We start from the raw sequence: 20,510 nt of genomic DNA, 5'->3' as shown, positions 1-20,510 counted from the left end.
AGCATTGCAAACCAGCAATCCAGCCAACCTTTATTACAGCATGTGCAACAACATGGGAGAGAAAAAGAGTTTCACCAAGCAAGGGTATGGAGCATCAACCAACAATGAAAGAAAATGATGATTCTCAAAAAACAGATGGCCAGTTAGACTCAGATGTACAAATTGGAGACAGGCCCTTTGGTCCAATTTATCCATGCTGACCAGATATTCTAAATTAATCTACTCTCATTTGCCAGCATTTGGCCCATATCCCTTTAAACCCTTCCTTGTTTTAGGCTGAGTAAATCGTGGGTTAATTTGCCCAATTATCTTACTCATCCAGAAGATACTGCTACCATCCTAAAGATGGGAAATAAGCAAGGTATTAATGGGAGCAAAGATGTTATAACAGTCTCTCTGACAAGGGACAAATTATCTTCCATCTGTTGTTTTGTTCATCCTTCGATAGTTTGAAATTTTTAAACCTTCTGGTCTACCATCATCTTTGCAGTTTTGTGCATTTTTTCTTTCAATTTGATGTCCCCCATAATTCCCTCAGCTATGCACTGCTGTTCATCGTGCATTTCTTTTATAAGTCAATAGATATTGTTGAGAATTATAAAATAACTGAATATATTCTTCTGCTTTAACATTCTAACTATAGTCCCATTCCAGTTTAGCTAACTGCTACTTTATACCCTTGTGACTGCCTTTAAATTTGGATACTAGTTGAAGAAGCAAATTCCTCACCCTAAAACTAAATTCTATCACACTGCATTGAATCTTACCAAAAGGGTCGCTTATTTTGAGCTCATTAATCAATCACATTATCAGATGATCCCTGATTGGTTCCAGAACATCTGTTCTGAGAAATTGTACAGAGCAGTCAACCTCAAATTGCTTCAGAAGGTAACATAAGCTGAGTGCACAATACTATTTTAACTCACAGAGAACCCTCTGCATATCAGGATTCTGTTAGATCCCCAAAATTACTCAGAGCATTAAATCCCTATGTTGTGGAAACAGGCCCTTCAGCCCAACAAATCCACACCAACCCTCCAAAGAGTATTCCAATCAAACCTATTCCTCAACATTTACCTCTGATTAATGCACCGAAGCTGGACACTATGGACAAATTAGCATGACCAATTCACCGAACCTGCACTTCTTTGGATTGTGGGAGGAAACCACTTGGATCACATTTTGCTTTTGAAATCAGTGGCCCTATTCAACCCATCACAACTGTGCTGCCTTTTTAAAATAGCTACTTGGCTTGCTCTCTGCTCTCACAGTGTTGCAAATAATTTCTTTTTCAAGTATTCAAATTAATTGTGGAAATTAACAGTGAATCAGCTGCCACCTCCTTTCCAGATGATCTCAGCTCTTCTTTGAAACAGCAAAACCCAATCAGAACATTGAAGCATCCAATGTTTAAAAAAAATCACATGCTCGGTCACTGTAATATGATGGGTTTTTTAAACATAACGCTGAGCAAAAGTTAATTTAGGGCAAAATGGAGAACTCGAAGAGAAAGGTGAACCACCCGTGCATAATAAAGGCAGTCAAGGGCAGTACCCACAAGGAAAAAATGACATAGCAGCGGATGAGTAAAAAGGAAGAAAACTGACCATGTAATTAAATTGACAAGAAACAAAACCGAATGGCAAGAGTTGTCCAGGTATATTAAAAATGGAGTATCTAAAGTCAGCATCGAACCCTTGGAGGTTCTGACTCTGGAATTGATAATGGGTGCAGGGAAACAGCAGATAATTTAAACCGATATTTTACATTGATCTTCATGAAGGGGGATACCGTTATCATCCTAAAGGTAGCAAATAAGCAAGTTACTCATGGGAAGTAAAATGTTATAACAGTCTTTGTCACAAGGGACAAAGTATTGACCAACTAATAGGACTAAAGGCAGACAGGACCTAATGGCCTGGATCAAACATTTTTAAGGCAACTGGCTGCAGAGACATTTAAGGCATCGATTGGAATATTCCAGAATCAAGGGATACAGGGAACATCCAGTGGATTGATGAGCCTGTTCAAGAAGGAAAGTGAGACAGAAATCAGGAAACTATAGGCTAGATTAGATTATTTACAGTGTGGAAACAGGCCCTTCGGCCCAATAAGTCCCTACCGACCCGCCGAAGCACAACCCTCCCAGACCCATTCCCCTACAGTCACCCCTTCACCTAACACTACGGGCAATTTAGCATGGCCAATTCACCTAACCTGCATATTTTTGGATTGTGGGAGGAAACCGGAGCACCCGGAGGAAACCCACGCAGTCACGGGGAGAATGTGCAAATTCTACACAGAGAGTAGCCTGAGGTGGGAATTGAAGCGGGGTCTCTGGCGCTGTGAGGCAGTAGTGCTAACCACTGTGCCACCCAGTTAGTTAGTTTAAAATCTGTTTTGGTAATACAACAGAGTTAAATATAAAAGTCAGAAATAGCAGGACATTTCGAAAAGCTTATCCTGAAACATGGTAGACTGGATTTTGTGAAAGAGAAACGGTATTTGACAAATTTGTGACAGTTCATTGAGGAGATAACAAACAGGGCTGATAAAGGGCAATCCAATGATGTTCTGTATTTGGATTAAAAAAAATGCAAATGATAAGGTGCTACAGAAAAGTTAATTGCACAATTTAGGAGCTCACCGTATCGGGGTAATGTATTAGTATGGACTGAGGATTGGTTAACCACACTGGCTGTTACTGAGACCTCACTTGGAGGACTGTATACAATGTTAGCTCCCATATTTAATAAAGGATAAACCAGCATTGGAGACCATTCAAAAAAAGATTCAGCTAGCTGCTTCAAGGATGAAAAGGTTGACCTATCAAGAATAGCTAAATAGGTTAGGTCATTGTTCAATAGAATCTCAACAAATAAGGGGTGATCTTGTGGAAACAAGATTCTGAGGAGCTTGACGGGGTAGATATTGACTAGGTCTTCTAGCATAAGTGAAGTCTCAAATCAGGGGACATTACAGAAGGGAACATTCATTTTAAAACAAAATGTAAAGATTTTTTTTTTCTCAGTGAATTGCTAGAATTTTCCAGCCCAAGGAATTGTGAAAGCTAAATGTGGTAGGTGAATGGGCCTTGGGTTACTCTTTGGAGTGTCAGTGTGGCATGTTGGGCTGAAGGGCCTGTTTCGACAGAGTAGGGAATCTGTGATTCTAGACAATAGACAATAGGTGCAGGAGTAGGCCATTCTGCCCTTTAAGCCTGCACCGCCATTCAATATGATCATGGCTGATCATTCCTAATCAGTATCCTCTTCCTGCCTTATCTCTATAACCCTTGATTCCACTATCTTTGAGAGTTCTATCCAACACTTTCTTAAATGAATCCAGAGACTGGGCCTCCACTACCCTCTGGGGCAGAGCATTCCACACAGCCACCACTCTCGAGGAGAAACTTCTTCACCCAATCTCTGTCCTAAATGGTCTACCCCGTACATTTAAGCTGTGTCCTCTGGTTCGGCACTCACCCATCAGCGGAAAGATATTTCCTGCTGCCAGAGTGTCCAATCCTTTCATAATCTTATAGGTCTCAATCGTATCCCCTCTCAGTCTTCTAAACTCAAAGGTATACAAGCCCAGTTGCTTCAGTCTTTCAGTGTAAGGTAATCCCGCCATTCCAGGAACTGACCTTGTGAACCTACACTGCACCCCCTCAATAGCCAGAATGTCTTTCCTCAAATTTGGAGACCAGAGCTGCACACAGTACTCCAGGTGTGGTCTCACCAGGGTCCTGTACAGCTGCAGAAGCACCTCTTTGCTTCTATACTCAATTCCTCTTGTTATGAAGGCCAGCATGCTATTAGGTTCTTCACTACCTGCTGTACCTGCATGCTTGCCTTCATTGACTGGTGTACAAGAACATCCAGATCTCTCTGTACTGCCCCTTTACCTAAATTGATTCTATTTAGGTAGTAATCTTCCTTCCTGTTCTTGCCACCAAAGTGGCTAACCATACATTTATCCACATTAAACTGCATCTGCCATGCATCTGCCCACTCACCTAACTTGTCCAGGTCACCCTGTAATCTCCTAACATCCTCATCACATTTCACTCTGCCACCCAGCTTTGTATCATCAGCAAATTTGCTAAAGTTGAGGGCTATGCAAATCAAGCATAAAAGAGGTGTTGAGGCCTGGGTTGGCCCAGCCATGATCTGACAGAATGGGGGAAACAAGCTGAACGGGATGAATGCTGTACTCATGCTCCGATTCCTTGAGCCTCCATTTCATGCATTTTTGTCTCCAAAGATGAGCATGATACAATGTGCTAAAGATCTCCGATGTTGTGAAAATGGGGTGTTTATGTACTGATTCAGATGGCATTGATTCATCAATCACAGCTATGCAGTCATGAGTAGGAAGGGAATTCCCTCCATGAATAAAGGAAATCTACTGCAGAGCTCACACAAAAGGAATTCTTCCCTTCAGAACAGAAAAGTGTGTTGCTGGAAAAGCGCAGCAGGTCAAGCAGTATCCAAGGAGCAGGAGAATTGACGTTTCGGGCATAAGCCCTTCTTCAGGAATGAGATTGGTGTGCCAAGCAGGCTAAGATAAAGGGTAGGGAGGAGGGACTTGGAGGAGGGCATTGGGAGTGCGATAGGTGCAGGGAGGTCAAGGTGAGGGTGATAGGCCGGAGAGGGGGTGGGCGAGGAGAGGTCGGCAAGAAGATTGCAGGTCAAGAAGGCGGTGCTGAGTCGGATGGTTGGGACTGAGATAAGGTGGGGGGAGGGGAAATGATTGGAACTGAGATAAGGTGAGGGGAGGGGAAGGGAAATGGTTGGGATTGATATAAGGTTGTGGGGGGAGGGGAAATGCCCGAAACGTCGATTCTCCCGCTCCTTGGATGCTGCCTGACCTGCTGCTCTGATCTCCAGCATCTGTAGTCCTCACTTTCTCCAATTCTCCCCCTCAGTAAACTCTCCCATCACATTACCCAACATCTCAGCTCAAGCAGGATGCACTGCGTATGATCTAGCCAACAAAGGGACCCCGGGTGATTGATGTCAGCACCGGACCAATGAAAGGACGGTGGGCGGAGCTGGAGGACCTGGCGGGTTGGTTCGTCCTCCAACCAATCATAGTGAATGATGGGCGGAACCAGACTAAACCACGTGATCACCCTTTCGCGTGTGGCGCATAGTAGATGTAATGAATGCTCGGGAAGTTATGGAGCGAAAGGATACGGTAAGGAAAGAAATAAACAGGGAAACGGGAGAAAAATTGTGTTCCTATGAGAGGAGAGGTTTTATAAACAAATTGTGCACGTCGGAAAACTCAAATTTGAAGGTCCCAGTCCCGCGTTTGCAGTAAATGGGGAATTGCCTCAGCGCGGCTCCAGGGCTGAGTGAGCACCGCCATCTTTATTCGGGGCAACGATTCACTGGACACGTGCGGAGCCGCCATCTTTGTAGGGGGCAAAGGGGCAGCGTTTCTCTGGTAAAAGTCATAGGGCAGGATTTACACAGAGCATATTCAAACCTAGAGAGATGGGTGTTTATTCCTGGATTTGTTTCGTCATTCATTTAAATGATTTGGATGTCAACATTGGAGGTATAGTAAATAAGTTTGCAGGTCATACAAAATTGGAGGTATTGTCGACAGGGAAGAAGGTTACCTCAGAGTGCAATGGGATATTGATCAGATGGGGTTCAATTTAGATCAATGTGAGGTGCTGCATTTTGGAAAAGCAAATCAGGGCAGGACTTATACACTAAATGGCAAGGCCCTGGAGAGTCTTGCGGAATAAAGAGACCTTTTAAAAACAAAATCAATAAAGTTTAGATGAGACCACCAAAACTGGAAACGAGACAACTTATTCTACGATATTGCAAGAATTGGACTCCAATTGTACAGAACAATTGAAGTGAGGAAAAATTCAAATTACTACACCAGTTGTACCTTTTGAGTTGCGTGAGGTCATCTGTTAGAAACGAAAATTGCTTCTTAATAATCGCTCTAGACAAATTCAGGAAAACAAAGCTTTATTAGCAAGTCTGCAGAGCTGGGCAGCCTTCTGAGTAAAAGGCACGCTGAGGCTTACAAAGTTTCTCATTATATACAGCACAAGTCCCTCCCCTCCTTGGTTCTAACGAGCCATGAGGTTCACATTCTTAAAAACATCATTATTCTCCAACTTGCATCCTTATCACAAAGTCTGCAACAAATGCCTCCAGACCCTAGAGGTGTTGTTTTTCTCTCCCTGTAGTCTTATCAGTCAAAGACTTATTCTTCTCTGTCTGTGCTAACGGTCTTATCAATCTGTAGCAGATGTCTCTGTATCAATCTGTAGCAGATGTCTCTCGAGTCGTTTCCCTGTCCTGCAGTCTTTATCAGTCAAGGACTCATCCTTCCCTGCCTGTGTTTATGGTTTCATCAATCAAGGGCCTGTTTGTTTTACTCTGCTCACAAACTGCATGCACTATTTTAAACTATTCTACTTTTGAGTATACAAAATGTTTTAAGAAAGCAAAAGTCTAATGTTTTAGAAAAGAAGCAAAAGTTTTATCTTTTATTATAGATCAGTCTGTGGTCTAGGCACATCTTAAAGTTGCAAACCGAAATTACCTCTCACAATTCCACCCTTTTCTCTTTTTAAGATGTGCCTGACCAAGATAACCCCCCCCCCCCCCCCTTAAGGGCCCGGGAAATCTTTGGACTTTCGCAGCAACATCACCTTAAGTTCCCGTGTCCCATGTTGTGGAAACACCACTGCCTGGAGTCGGGAAATATTTTTCTGAATTAGAAGCTGAATACAGGGGATTAGGCAGGGTAATACGAGAAGAAGAATCACAACTCCCCCAACCATCAGTAGCGCCGTGCGCCACCAACTACCACCTAGGAGACCACCCCACCATCCAATGCCACTAAGAGGACGCCAAGATTGTACTGGCACATGGGCCAATTTCCGAATTTCATCGGAAATTTCCAAAACCGCTTTACCATTATCGTCAATTTCTAGGCAGCAGTTAGTCAGGTTAAACTTCCCGCACACGCCCCCCTCCGAGGCCAACAGATAATCCAAGGCAAGTCGGTTTTGATATATAGCAGCCCTCATCTGATCCTGCTGCTTAGCCAGCAGCTCCAGGGCCAGGGCAGTCCGGTTAGTAATAACCTCTACGACTGCTTGGAGCCTGATAATTCGATTTAACATATAGATAGGAGTACGGTATCCCCATGATCCGCCCTGTGCCCATGTAGCTGGCCCGTAGTATGCAATAACCTGGGCCGGTGGCCACTCATCCCCCCCAATCACCGACTTGGATATCCCTTGGCGACCTACGGAGAGAGTCAAAGAGTTTAATTCCCAAATCGTTGCCTTCCTTTCGTGGTAATAGGAAGAACGCAGGTCGTATTAGACCCAGGAAGCATACCCCAGCCCATCCCATGGGCAGTTTGGAGTATGCCTGATTACCGCATATCCAAAATAGGCCATCTGGAGCAGGCCCTCCCTGCCTCACAACGTTATCCCACAGCTCCTTCACCCCGGGGACGCCCTCATAAGGACCAGGACCACTGCAATTCCAGTAATCAGCCCCCAGCTTGTCAGAGGAGGAATCAGTACGTATTGGAACGCACGAGCCATGATCTCGGTTTGCAATGTACCAAGTAATATCCTCAGGCCACCATACTCGCGTGGTCGCATCCAATACATTCTGACAGGGACTAATCCCTACCTCCACGGTCCCCTTGCCTTCAATACAGAACTGGCCCTCAGGGCTGTTTGTCAGTCTCCACCCCTGGCTTTTCCTTTCGTTGACATGAGTCCAAGTGGTTTGCAGTAATTCCCCTATGTCTAAGCTTTGGCCAGTCCACGGCCATTGTTCTGACATATGCGGCCCCCCACAAACCCAGCAATTGCTAACATTTAAAACAGTGGCTATTCTAGAGGTGAGAGCAATAAACAGGTTTTGTGTAATATCAGGGAGTTCAATCTTTTCTTCTACCTGTTCGTATACAGATGGCACTTTAGAGAGCACGACCGTTCCCTGACGGTCTTGCTCTTTCCCCAACCCCCGATCAGTGTTCTGTATCTTGGTCTCCTTGACTCTGTCAACCTGCTCCCTGAGCAACACGGAAGATGGGTCCCATCTTCCAGTTTTGCTAATACATACCCAGCGCTCATTTTTAGGGCATCCACGGAGTTTGCCACCGTATCCCTTATTATACACCTGATAATAGGGTCTTCCACCCTCCCAACATTCATGGCGTGCACTCACATCATAACACCAATCGTCCACATAGGAATGGGACACAAATGATCCCGTGTAGATTCGAATCCCAAATCTTACTATAGTTCGACATTTGTCACATCTCCCCTCACCCTCCCCCACATACAGGAGTAAACTGATCAATATCCCCGCCAATACAGTAGAGTTCATTGTCGCTGCCTTTTCAGTTTCACCACCAACGGCTTGTCCCCTTGCTCGCATGTCCAAGTGCTCTCTCCTTCTGGTGGAACAGGCCCCTTTATCCTTGATGCGTGGACCCACCCTTTTTCTTTCGTCCGAACAGCTGCTTCAGTTGTTAACAGAACCAGGAACGGTCCTTCCCACCGCGGCTGGAGCTTTTCGGCCTTCCAGGTCTTAACAAGTACCCAATCTCCGGGCTCCACCTTATGCAGGAGGAAGTCGAGCGGCGGAGTCTGAGCCAGGAGACCTTTCCTCCGGAGTTCTGCAAAAGAACGGGATAAGGCATGTAAATAGTTTCTGATAAATACATCTCCCCCTTGCAAAGTGGGACATCCGTCAACCTTACTCCAATATGGTAATCCGAACAGCATTTCATAGGGGGAAACCCCGACATCCCGGCGAGGTGCCGTACGTATCCTCAATAGGGCAATGGGCAGGCACTTCGGCCAAGGTAACTTAGTTTCTAACACCAGCTTAGTCAATTGGGTTTTGAGTGTGCCATTCATTCTCTCAACCCGACCCGAACTCTGAGGATGCCAAGGTGCATGGAATTTCCATTGGATACCCAGGGCAGTACAGATCAAATGATGTAGTTTAGAAATAAAATGTGTCCCGCAGTCTGAGTCGATAGATTCCATTATGCCATATCTCGGGATTATGTTCTCTAACAATAGTCGGGCCACGGTTGGTGCATCGTCTTTGGCAGTTGGGAAAGCCTCTACCCAGTGAGTGAAATGGTCTACTATTACTAGCAGATATTTCCATCGCTGCACTGGGGGTAATTCTGTAAAGTCGACTTGGATCCTCTGAAATGGCCTAATTGCGAGGGGCTGACCACCGGCTGGCATAGAACGCATGGCTTTCTGGTTAATACGCCGGCAAGTGGGGCATCCGACTACCTCTTGTTGGGCTAATGTGTGTATCCCCCTGCATACATAGTCTCTCAGGATCGTGTCACACATGGCTTGCACTCCCCAGTGGGTCTGACGGTGTAATCGGTGCAGAATACCCCGGGTGATCTGTTTGTTCAGTACTTGTCTCCCATCAGGAACCGTCCACTTCCCGTTAGTATCTAGCCGGGCACCCAATTGATCCATTTTATCAATCTCCCCCTGGTTGAAGACGGGTTGTTTAGCGAGCCCTTCCCTCAACGGTATTAACGTTAACAATTGGATGGATTTTTCGACCGCTGCCCGCTTGGCTTCCTCATCTGCTAGCCGGTTTCCCACCGCTTCCGGTGTCGACCCCTTCTGGTGACCGGGTACATGGACTACTGCGAGTTCCGTCGGTAACGCCAGGGCTTCTAACGTTAGGCTGATCATTTGTTCGTGAGCTAATTCTTTTCCCCGGGAAGGTATCAATCCTCGCTCTTTCCAGATTTTCCCAAAAGTATGAACTATCCCGTATGCATACTTTGAGTCAGTATATATGGTTCCCACCTTCCCTTCCAACAACTTCAGGGCCCTCTGGAGGGCGTACAACTCACAGGATTGGGCTGACCACTTTCCAGGCAGTCGTCCGGACTCGATCGTCTGCTTCGCTGCACCATCTATGATAGCATAGCCACTGTACCGTACCCCACTGATGCACCGAGAGGACCCGTCGATGTACAGTTCCTGTCCTTCACCCAGCGGGGCTTCTTGCAGGTCCTCTCGGCTCTTGGTCTGCAAGTCTACAAATTCCACACAATCATGCTCCTGTTCTCCATCTACAGGACGTCCGTATAGAAACTGGCTGGGTTGCAACTGAGATCTTTTGCAAAATTGAGATCGTCCCCGGTCATCAAAATCGTCTCATACTTCAGGATGCGAGAGTCTGTTAACCAGCGGTGAGCCTTCTGAGCCAGTATGGTACTAACCGAATGTGGGGAATATACTGTGATCCTTCCTCCAAAGGTAAGTTTTCGGGCCTCTTCCACTAACATTGCCGTAGCTGCCACTGCCTGTATACAGGTCGGCCATCCACAAGACACAGGGTCTAACATTTTTGACAAAAATGCAACCGGCTGACGTTTCCCTGCCCGCAGCTGGGTAAGCACACCCTGGGCAATTCCGCCGGCGCTATTGACATATAACTGGAACGGTTCCTTCAGGGTGGGTAAAGCTAATACCGGAGCTCGGATCAGTTTACTTTTAATAATATTAAATCGCTGCTCCTCCTCATCTGACCAGTCCACCTTTTGTCCTTCTTGTCCCAATTTGTCATACAAGAATTTTACTAAAGTGGTGTAACTTTCAATCCATATCTGGCAATACCCTACTAGCCCCAGGAATTGTCTGATTTCCTTCTTCGTCCTGGGTATTGGCATACCCGTAATCCCTGATATTCGTTCTGGCGTGATACGGCGATGCCCCTTACTGACTTGATGGCCCAGATATCTTACCTCTTGCTCCACAAACTGGAGTTTTGTCCTGGAGACGCGTAGGCCCTGTTTCCCCAGGAAGTTCAGCAGGGCAACGGTGTCTGCCCGTACCTCCTCTTCTCTTGGTCCTGAGAGGAAGAGATCATCGACATATTGGAGCAATTGATTTTCCGCATTACACCGAAATCCTCCTAAGATCTGCTCCAGTATTTGTCCAAACAAGTTGGGTGACTCCGTGAATCCCTGCGGCAAGACCGTCCATCTTAACTGTCGCTTTCGTCCTGTGAAGGGATTCTCCCATTCAAAGGCAAAAAGGTTCCGACTTTCTTCGTCAAGGGGGCAACTACAGAAGGCATCCTTCAGATCTATTACGCTGAACCATTCGTGTTCGGGGGAAATTTTACTCATTAACGTGTAGGGATTGGGTACCACCGGGTACCTAGCCTGGACTACTTCATTCAACCCCCGCAAGTCTTGCACCAGCCTATATGTCCCATCCGGCTTCCTCACAGGGAGTATTGGAGTATTGAAAGGGGACATACATTCCTCCAGTAGTCCATCTGTGATTAATCTTTCTATCACAGGTTGTAACCCCTCGCGTCCTTCCATAGCAATCGGGTACTGTTTCCTTCTCACGGGGCCTCTTCCTGGTAACATGGTGATTTGGAGAGGTTTGATGTTTAAACCCCCTCTGTTCCCTTCTCGGTACCATACTTCCGGGTCTATTTGTTGATCATCTTCTTCGGTGAGGGCGAACAACCTTACCACTATTTCCCCGTTACTTGGTACCGTTCCGATCCCTAGTTTGACCTGCAAGTCTCTTCCTAACAAATTAAACCCCGCCGATGGCAGTAGAAGGAGGTCTCGTTTAGTAGTTCTGTTTTCATACCCAATTTCCACGTCCTCCACCACTGGGACTTGTAATTTCTGTCCTCCAATTCCAGATACCCCCATAACTTTTCCTCCTGCTCGGGTGCCGGGGGGGTATTTGGATTATACTTGATCTTTCGGCTCCCGAGTCCACCATAAATGTGATCTCCGATCCTTGGGGTCCTACTTTCAAGTTTACCAGGGGTTCCTGTCTATAGTCCTTTTGCCCCAAGGGTAGGAACCCCCGACCTCCCTAATCTTCCTCCATCAGTGCGTACGACCGCACCTCCCGCTTGTAGCGGGGGCACTCCCGTTTAAAATGTCCCTCTTCATTACAGTAGTAACATCTGAGTATCCTCTTTGTTTCCCTGTCGCGGTCTCGTGTTCCTCCACTCTTCCTTTGTTCCGGCCATGGTTCTCTTTTCCTCTGCTCTTGCCACGACTCTCCCCTTTCCTGTTCCTGCCACGGCTCTCCCTTTTCCCTTCTTCCAGCTGTCATTTGTTGCACCGTTTGCATCATTATCTTTGTCGCCTTCTTTTGCTTCTCATCGTCCCTTCTCACAAACACCTTTTGCGCCTCCCGTAGTAGTTCACTTAGAGGTTTACTATCCCAATCATCCATTTTCTCTAACTTCTTTCGTATGTCCGGCCAGGCTTTTGATACAAACTCTACCTGTATGAGTTGTTGCCCCACGTCCGTCTCAGGGTCCACCCCAGCAAACTGCTGCAAGTTCTTCCTAATCCTGTCTAGGAAGTCCGTAGGGGTTTCCTCCGGGTTTTGATGATTACCAAAGGCCTTGGTAAAATTGTGCCCCTTCGGGGCTGCCTGCCTTATTCCTTTTATCCAATATTCCCGCATGTCCCTCATGTTGCGCCGTCCTTCCTCCGTGTTCTTATTCCACTCGGGGTCGGTGAGGGGAAACTTCTGCTCCCCTCCTTCTCCCCCCTCTTTCTCCCAGACCAACAGCGCAGCTTGTCGTATCATCTGTCGTTCCTGGCTAGAGAACAATGTTTTCATGATGGAACAAATCTCTTCCCACATGTAAGTATTCGGACCCAGGAACTGATCTAATTGTTCAGCCAGGCCCATGGGGTCCTCTAGTAGACCCTTCATCTCCCTCCTGAAATTCCGTACTTCAGTACTCGTCAAGAGAACGTTCACATATCCCGTCCCTCCTTCCTCGCCCCCCATGGGCACTTCCCGGAGTGGATTCATTAATGCAATTGAGGTAGGGTTTTGTCCGTGACCCCTTCCAGCTCGAGATCTGGTCTGCACCCCTGAGGTAGCCTGTGATTCCTCCCCTTTTTCTTTCCCTTCCCCTGATTCGTCGTCACCCGGAGGAACATTTTGTGGGGCAGACGGGGTCACGTAGGGCGGCGGTAAGTGATCTAAAGGTTCCCATTCTTTCTGTCTTCTCGAGTCTTCATTAGTTGCCTGCATTTGGCAAGATATCGCAACCGGTAGCCAACAAAAGGCATAATCACTTTCTTCCAGATTATCACCCGGTTTTGAATTGACATATAAAATGAGAGCTTGCCGGACCCAGTCTTCGTCAGTACCGAATCTAGGCCACCACACTGAGTCGCCCTGAATAGGTTTCTGGGACCACTTTTCACAGAATTCTACCATCTTCCTTTTAGATTTTCCTTTTCTCCCGCCCTGATTCCAATTATTTGACATTCTTCCTAACGGACTATCGTCAGGTACCCCGGGGTATGTGTCATTGTCCCTGTTTAAGCCTACCCTTCCCTTAATCGCCTTGGATCCCCTATTTCCCATTGCCGAGGACTTCGTATTTCTCGTATTATCCCGTGATAATATATCACAGTTTAGCCAATTCCCGGACCTTCAGTCCCGTGATCGCCCAGGTTCCTTTGCAGGCACCCCCGGTCTTTGGATTCCTGTGTCCTACGTCTCTGTGACACAGATCACAGGCACCCCGTAGGTACACGTTCCTCCTCAAACACGGTCTCTGCAAAATCCCTCACAGGCGAGCCCCGGTCTCTAGATACCTGAGTCCCACGTCTCTGTAGAAAAATCCACAGGCACCTCGTAGGTCCCCAGGCCTCCGGAAACACGGTCCCCGCAAGTTTTTTCTTACCTGGGTTCGGTGCACCGAAATTACTCGATCGTTAACCGTCCCCACTGCCTCGGCCACACCCCTCCTTTGTTTTCCTGAGCCTCCCGGGTATCACTCGCTCAAGCCGCGCGGGGCGACAAGCAAGGAATCAGGGACTGCCGAAATCGGCAGGGTGCACCTTCTCCGATGTCCTTCCTCAGCTCCCCTTGCGGCCGGAGTGTTGACCGGATGAGCCCCCAAGTTGTTAGAAACGAAAATTGCTTCTTAATAATCGCTCTAGACAAATTCAGGAAAACAAAGCTTTATTAGCAAGTCTGCAGAGCTGGGCAGCCTTCTGAGTAAAAGGCGTGCTGAGGCTTACAAAGTTTCTCATTATATACAGCACAAGTCCCTCCCCTCCTTGGTTCTAACGAGCCATGAGGTTCACATTCTTAAAAACATCATTATTCTCCAACTTGCATCCTTATCACAAAGTCTGCAACAAATGCCTCCAGACCCTAGAGGTGTTGTTTTTCTCTCCCTGTAGTCTTATCAGTCAAAGACTTATTCTTCTCTGTCTGTGCTAACGGTCTTATCAATCTGTAGCAGATGTCTCTGTATCAATCTGTAGCAGATGTCTCTCGAGTCGTTTCCCTGTCCTGCAGTCTTTATCAGTCAAAGACTCATCCTTCCCTGCCTGTGTTTATGGTTTCATCAATCAAGGGCCTGTTTGTTTTACTCTGCTCACAAACTGCATGCACTATTTTAAACTATTCTACTTTTGAGTATACAAAATGTTTTAAGAAAGCAAAAGTCTAATGTTTTAGAAAAGAAGTAAAAGTTTTATCTTTTATTATAGATCAGTCTGTGGTCTAGGCACATCTTAAAGTTGCAAACCGAAATTACCTCTCACATCATCTCTCCGGACTATGACTGGCTCCTATACTACCCGATCTTTCTTATTGATTTCCATTAATGCCCAGCTATGCTCCACCCTGATTGCCCCCTTCTCTCCAAGTTGGCAACTTTCCCCTCTGTAAGTGCTGACACAAGGCTAAACCTATATCTTGATGTGCCTTCTCACTTGTCCATTGTCCATAGTACATCATGATCTGGTTCAACATTTTGTATCAACTCTGCTGGTACATTCCATCCCTGCATATTTCATTGACTTGTATAGCTCAAGCATTATCTCAGCGTTTAGTTATCTCAGCGTTTTGCTGAAAACACAAGTTTTAAACAAAACTTATTTGAACTTTATTTTAAACATTGAACTTATTTGAAACTTATAATTACACACTAAAATTAGTATTTAATTAACCGTAATTATAGATTCTCTTCCCTAAATACTTAGAGTTAATAGTTCTCTTGCTGTACCACTTTTTTCTGTATGCTTTTTCTATATCTGCAAAAACAACACTTTTCCCCATTTCTAACAATAGTTCCTTCCAGTCAAGTTGCAGGTAGATAGGATAGTGAAGGAGGTGTTCAGTATATTTTCCTTTATTGGTTACAGCATTGAATATAGGATGTGGGAGGTCATGTTGCTGTACAGGACATTGGTTAGGCCACTTTTCGAATATTGTGTGCAATTCTGGCCTGCCTCCTATCAGAAGGGTGCTGTTAAAGTTGAAAGGTTTCAAAAAAGACTTACAAGGATGTTGCGAGGTTTGGAGGATTTGAGCTACAGGGTGAGGCATAAAAGACTGGGACTGTTTTTTCCTGGACTACCATAAGCTGAGCGGTAATGTTATGGAGGTTTATACAATCATGAGGGGCATGGATAGGGTAAATGAACAAGGTGTTTTTCCTGGAGTAGTGGTGTCCAGAAGTAGAGGACATTGCTTTAGGGTGAACAGGGAAAAATTTCAAAGGGGCCTAAAGGCCAACTCTTTAATGCAGTGGATGGAATGAGCTGCCAGAGGAAGTGGTGGAGGCTGGTACAATTAAAACATGTTAAAGGCCTCTAAATAGATAAAAGATACGATTAGGAAGCGTTTACAGGGATATGGGCCAAGTAGTTGCAAATGGGAGTAGATTAGGTTCGAATATTTGGTTGGCATGGATGAGTTAGACCAAAGGGTCTGTGTCGGTGCTTTACATCTCTATGACTGTGGGATCATAACAGCTAATATTGCTCTGATTCACCTCTGGGCTCCCTCATGGCCACTTTGTCAAAATCTAGCAGTCTTGAACAGTAGGTGTATTTTTGGTCTGATTAGTATTTTACTATTTCTTTAACAGAGATTCTTGTAAGTTAATTTTTCACTGCTGCCCACCCCCTGCTCTATTATCAGATTTTTTTTTCTAGAAAATCTTTGACAGTCAAGAATTCTTTTTTCCAATAAGCAAGTGTATTTTCCTTCCCGTTCTGACGATCAAATTCTGCACCATTTTCATTCCCTGTGATCCGTTTTGCACTCCCTGAAACATCAACTGTGTTCCTCCTTCCACAGATACCAGTGATTAATGCCAAAGCCCTGTTGCCTGTGGAGAGGGTGATGTTTGACCTTCTTGTACAGCTGCAGTTTGTGTGGTGAAGGTGCTCCCACAATGTGGTTGGGTAAGAGACATTACAGATTACTATTCAGCAACAGTGATGATTTGAAGACGATGTCCAAATCAAGAACATGCTTATAATTTCACAAAAATATTATTGGGAACTTTAGACATGAAGCCAGAGAAGGATGATATTAGGTCAGGTGACCAAAAGCATTGCCAAATAAGCAGGTTTTGAGGAAAGTCTGAAAGGAGGAAAGCAGATCTGTGAGGTTTTGACTGCGAATTTCAGACCTTGTTGCTTCAGCAACTGTAGAAACAGCCACACAGGTGAAATAATGATTTAACAAATCGTTGGGAGTCTTGAACAGAATGGGTTGTTGAGGTCTCAAAGGGTGTGTGATGCAGCGAGCAAGGAATTAAATCAAGGCTGAGAATTTTAAATTGGAGGATGTGGGCCGGGTGCTGGCAGGTGAGACTAGATTGGGTTGGGATATCTGGTTGGCATGGACGGGTTAGAACGAAGGGTCCCTGCTGTACATCTCTGTGGCTCTATGTTGTTGCTTATGAATAGGAGCCTTTTTATTGATCAACAATTTTTGGTACAAGGGAGTACTTGGGCAGCAGAGATTTAGGTTTTCTTGAGATTACAGGGAGGTTGAATGTGGGAAGCTGGCCAGGAGTGTGTTTGGATAATGAAGTCTGGAGATAACACAAGGTAGATGAGAGTATATGAGCTGAGATGAGGGTGGAATCAGCTAGAAATAGTGGTCTTGGACTGGGACTGAGCTGTCACCTCTGGGATTCAGCTGGTTGTCAGGTTGTGAATCAGGGCAGTATCACAATTGGGAGCTGAGTGGCCCTGGTGGTGCCTAAAATGAGTGTCACTCAGCTGCTGGTTGATAGCCCTGTTGATGACGACTTCCATCACTTTACTGCTGATCGAGTGTGGACTGATAGGAAGAAATTGTCTGGGTTGGATTGCCCTGTGTTTTTGTGTTGAACGTGCCTGTTCCACATTGTCGGTAGATGCCAGTGCTGGAGCGGTACGTGACTTGGTGGGTGGCAAGTTCTGGAGCACAAGCCATCAGTATTATTGCCAGAATATTGGTAGGGCCCGTAGCCTTTGCACTACTTAACCATTTCTTGATGTTATTCAAACTGAATCGAACTGGCTTAAAACTCACATCTGTGATGTTAGAAACCACTGGAGAAGGCTGAGATGGATCATCCACTTGACACGTCTGGCTGCAGATTGCTGCACATGCTGTCATCTTATCTGGTGCCTGGGTGTATGAGGCCTCTCCATCAGTAAGGGTGGGGATATCTGTGATGCTTCCTCCAGTGAGTTGTTTAATTGTCCATCACCGTTCACTACTGGGTGTGGCAGAACTGCAGAGCTCCGATCTGTTCCACTGGATGTAGGATCACTTAGCTCTGTTGCTTGCTGCTGATGCTGTTTGATATGCAGGTGGTCCTGTTTGGTAGATTCACCAGGTTGGCACTTCATTTTTAAGTGCTGCTCTTGGCATGCCCTCCTTTACTGTACATTTGTGATGGTTGAGTGGGATTTACAAACCCATGATATTACAGATTGTGCTGGAGTATAGTTCTGCTGCTGTTGATGTCCCACAGTGCCTCAAAGATGTCCAGTTTGAGATCCTACATCTCTTCAAAGTCTGTCCCATTTAGAACGGTGATAGTGTCACTCAACACAATGGAGGTTTTTCTCAACTTTAAGGCAAGACTTTGTCTCCAAAAGGAATGTGTGATGGTCGCTCTTACTGATACTGTCATGGACAGATATATCTGCAGCTGGTCAATTCATAACAATGAGATCAAGTATGTTTTTCCCTCTTGTTGGTTCCCTCACCACCCGCTGCAGACTCAGTTGAGCAGCTATGTCCTTCAGGACCTGGCCAGCCCAGTCCGTAATTCTGTTGCAGAGCTCGTCTCGATTGTGGATATCGAAATCCTGTACCCAGAGTATGTTTGACGCCATTTTACTTCCTCAGTGCTTCCTCCAAATATTGTTCAACATGAAGGAGAACTGATTCATCAGCCGAGGGAGGACAGTACGTGGTTATCAGCAGGAGCCATGAGACTTCCTGGTGTCCGGAGTCAATGCTGAGTACTCCCAGGGCAAATCCTCCCTGTCTGTACACCACTGTGCCACCACCTCTGCCTGGTCTGTCCTGCCAGTGGGACAGGACATATCCAGAGATTTCAGGAGAAAGTGAAGACTGCAGATGCTGGAGATCAGAGTCGAGAGTGTGGTGCTGGAAAAGCACAGCAGGTCAGGTGATGAAGGGCTTAGGCTCGAAACGTCGATTCTCCTGCTCCTCGGACGCTGCCTGACCTGTTGTGCTTTTCCTGCACCACACTCTCTCTAGGGATGGTGATGATGGTGTCTGGTCATTGTCTGTAAGGGTTGATTTTGTGAGTATGAGTATGTCAGGCTGTTCCTTGATTGGTCTGTGAGACAGCTCGGCACATTTTGGCACCAAACTCCAGATGTTAGCGAGGAGGACGTTGCAGCATTGAGAGGGCTGATTCTGTGGTTGTAATTTCTGGTGCCTTGTTAGATACCAAGTGGTCTATCCAGTTTCATTCCTGTGTTGAGACTTTACAGTGATTATTTCAGTGAGCTGGGCCACTGTCAAGTTGGCAGGATTTTTTTCGCCATTGACAATGGTTTCATGGAGATCAGGAGATTCCTAATTCCAGTTTTTTTTTCTTGAATTCAGACTCCACCATCTGCCAAGATGGGATTCGAACCAGGACTTCAGTCATTTGTTTTAATATTCTGGATAAAAGTTAAATACATCAGGTTTGTTCACTCATTTTAAATATCACTTACCCAGGTTTTGTTTCTTTGTGAAACACTGTCCATCATCCTGTCTCCTCCATCCTTCTCTCCAACAACAAGAGTTTGGAGCACATGGAGTTTCTCTGTCACTAAGACTGAGATAATCCGATCTGCTGCTTCCCTGCCTCCCACTCGCCTGCCGAGCCAAACTGCCTCACGTTGTGTTCCCGGTTTTTGTCCTAAACCGACATCTTTCTCCAATCTCATGTCAAGCCTTATCAGAGCTCACCTTGACCCTTTACCCTAATCTCACTAAACTACAGACTTTCCAACTCTCTTTCCTCCTCCTCCTCATCAGTCCCCCTCACCGATTCACAGACATTGTTCCTTGTTCTGTCTTTTCTGGTTATGCCCTTCTCTTCCAAAATCCTGCTCCATCTCCACTCTCCAACTCCTTTCTGAATTTCTTGCATTTGGTGTCCTTGGTCCCTCCTGTATCTCACGTACAATGCCAGGAGGTGACATTGTGCAAAAGCACCATGTTGGGTTTCACATGTACACTGACGATGCCCAGCTCTCCCTCCCCATCATCCCTCTCCATTACTCCACTGTTACTCAGTTATCAAACTGCTTACCACACTCCCACTACTCAATTAGCTGCAGTTTCCTCCAATGAAACATTGTCACGGCTAAACCCATTACCTTACTGCTGAGCCCCTCCCTCCCACTGGGAACTGTCTAAGGCAGAACTACACTTTTCACAATATTGCTGTCATATCTGACCCCAAGCTGACCTTCTGATCAGACACCTACACAATCCCAAACACCAGGAATTCCAATCTCAAACGTTGTTTGTCTCCTCCTCACCCCAGCTCCATTGCTACTGAAACCCCTTACCCGTGTTGGTGTCCCCTTAAACTTGATGAATCTGAAACGGAAGCCTTGATTCCGTGACTGACACAGAATCTGGTTTCGGACTCCCCCATGATGGGAAACATCCTCTCACTATTTATCCTGTCAAACCCCTTAAGAATCTGGTGGTGGGGTTTGATTGTAGGTGGTGGAAATGGCAGAGGATGAGGTGTTGTATCTGGGTGGATGGTAAGGACTTGGGGAGGGTTCTATCCTTGCAGTTAGAGGTGTGGATTTCAAAGACAGAGGTGCGGGAAGTGAAGGAGACACATTCAATGGTATTGACCACATGGGAGGGGAAATTGCAGTCCTTGAAAAACTGGGCAATTTGGTATGTTCTGGCTTCACTGGAACACTGCAGTAAGCATGAGACAGAGATGTTGGCCAGGGCACAGGCTCGTGTGTTAAAGTGGCAGGCAGCTGGAAGCTCAGGGTCTGTTTTTGCAGCAGAACATAGATCATTAGTCGTCATTTCCACCACCTCCACTGAGGTGCTGCCAGACACAGGTTCCTGTTCCCTCCATTAACAGCTATGCACCCCCCCAGCCAGATCGTAATCCACTCCTTTGTCT

The 20,510-nt window shown here is 46.0% G+C and overlaps 1 long non-coding RNA gene across 1 annotated transcript; it reads left to right on the top strand.

The window, feature by feature from the left end:
* Positions 1–5,151: 5,151 nt before the first annotated feature.
* Positions 5,152–19,027, top strand: LOC140475970 (uncharacterized). The gene is made up of 3 exons (XR_011960387.1): positions 5,152–5,202; positions 16,175–16,281; positions 18,965–19,027. It is a non-coding gene; the product is annotated as an uncharacterized lncRNA (long non-coding RNA).
* Positions 19,028–20,510: the final 1,483 nt, after the last annotated feature.

The sequence above is a fragment of the Chiloscyllium punctatum genome, chromosome 4 (genome assembly GCF_047496795.1).
Source record: "Chiloscyllium punctatum isolate Juve2018m chromosome 4, sChiPun1.3, whole genome shotgun sequence".
NCBI lineage: Eukaryota > Metazoa > Chordata > Chondrichthyes > Orectolobiformes > Hemiscylliidae > Chiloscyllium > Chiloscyllium punctatum.
This window is presented reverse-complemented; position numbering and strand designations above follow the sequence as displayed.